The sequence below is a fragment of the Diabrotica virgifera genome, chromosome 6 (assembly GCF_917563875.1).
Source record: "Diabrotica virgifera virgifera chromosome 6, PGI_DIABVI_V3a".
Classification (NCBI taxonomy): domain Eukaryota; kingdom Metazoa; phylum Arthropoda; class Insecta; order Coleoptera; family Chrysomelidae; genus Diabrotica; species Diabrotica virgifera.
The window spans coordinates 45,460,795-45,462,759 of NC_065448.1; the positions used below are offsets into that span (position 1 = coordinate 45,460,795).

At 28.5% G+C, this 1,965-nt stretch overlaps 1 non-coding gene across 1 annotated transcript; it reads right to left on the reverse strand.

The window, feature by feature from the left end:
* Positions 1-1,530: 1,530 nt before the first annotated feature.
* On the reverse strand, positions 1,531-1,603 carry Trnaf-gaa (transfer RNA phenylalanine (anticodon GAA)). Its single transcript has one exon. It is a non-coding gene; the product is annotated as a tRNA-Phe (tRNA).
* Between the last annotated feature and the right edge of the window lie 362 nt (positions 1,604-1,965).

Below are 1,965 nucleotides of genomic sequence, written 5' to 3' on the forward strand. Positions count from 1 at the left end.
CCTACAATATAGAATTGGTTAAAAATTTAAAAAATAGTCACCCTTGTTGCAAAATAGCAATAATTGCGAAAAAACCATACAAAAATAAATATTCGCATTTTACGTTTTTCAACCATTTATGCTACACGTAGGACCTTCATATTTCACCCAGAAAAACTTTATGATACAGTAAAACAATACTGTAAATTTCATTAAGATCGGTTCAATAGATTTTGCAAAATAAATTTTGCAATCCAGGTTTCTCAAAAAAAATTCATTTTTTCAAAATGTTACAGGACTGAAAATAAAGCAGAGCGCAAGTTGAATTTTTTTTGCTTATAGAAGTGTACTGTACCTTTCATTTGCAATTTTCAAAACTAAAATCGATTAACTACCACGGCGTCAGTAATTTTTTAAAATAAACATTAATTATTGGTGCTACGCGCAGGACAACGGATAGTTTGCTCTGATTGGGCATTCCAATGAGCTTTGATAATGATTGATACATTTTAATTTTTATTACATTTCGATATAAATAAATAAATTTGTTTATTGCAAAATAAAAACACATACTCTATCCTTTGAAATAACACTTTTTTAGCAAAAACTTTCTTTGTTCATATATTTTAACTAAGAGAATAAAAGTTTATTATTTTTAAACATATGCAATTGTTTAAACAATATTTCACAAACAATAATAAAATTAGTTTGATTTTTGTGGAATTAAAATATTATAATACAACAAGATATAGAGTAAGAAAATAATATATTAGATAAAGATTGGAAGAAATTTTGGTGGAAATCAACTTGTGTGAATCGAACACCGCTGTCCTGCGCGTAGCACCAAAAATTAATGTTTATTTAAAAAATTTCCTGATGCCGTGGTAATTCATCGATTTTAATTTTGCAAATTGCAAATGAAAGGTACAGTACACTTCTATAAGCAAAAAAAATTCAACTTGCTATCTGCTTTATTTTCAGTCCTGCAATATTTAAAAAAAAAATGAATTTTTTTTGCGAAAGCTGGATTGCAAAATTTATTTTGCAAAATCTATTAAACCGATCCTAATGAAATTTACAGTGTTCTTGTACTATATCATAAAGTTTTTCTGGGTAAAATATGAAGGTACTAAGTGTAGCATAAATGGTTGAAAAACGTAAAATTCGAATACTTGTTTTTGTATGGTTATTTTCGCAATTATTGCTATTTTGCAACAAGGGTGACTATTTTTTAAAGTTTTAACCAATTCTATATTGTAGGAAATATTAAGCTGGTATATAAGCTGGTGTTATTCCTTTCTTTTTTAGTAAGCATTCTCATTTTAACGCAAGGCAACAGAATACTATGAATAATTGAGAAATATCCATTTTCAGTTATGTAAATTGGGCATAATACTACTTGTCTTATTATTGACAGATCTAAACCATCAATGGACAAAAGTTTTTGCATTATTATAAGAGCAACCAATATCTAATAAATATATTATTGTATTGTTAAAATTATGTGCTACCAGGATAACCTTAATTTCATTATCCACTAAAAAAAAGATTTGCCGAAACCAGGGATCGAACCAGGGACCTTTAGATCTTCAGTCTAACGCTCTCCCAACTGAGCTATTTCGGCTGTGTGAACTTGGTTTTTGGTTAGTTAATCATACTAAAATTATTATTTAGTTTCGCAGACGATTAGGTGGTAGTGGTAACGGATCAATAAGGTAGATATCAGATATCAGTTAAATGTTACATGGCAAGAAAGCTAAGAGAGGAATACAGAAAGATGGGCCAGGAAATAAATATGAACGAAACGGAATAGATATTTAGCATTATGGGGAGAAGATATCATTAAAAAATTTGGAAATAGAAGAACCCGTAGAAATAAAAGGAACGAAGAATTTTAAATAGGTATTTGAGTTTCATTTCATAATGTCGTAAAATGCAATAACAGAAGAGAGATAAAAATAGATTGGGAAAAAACATCAAACAAAA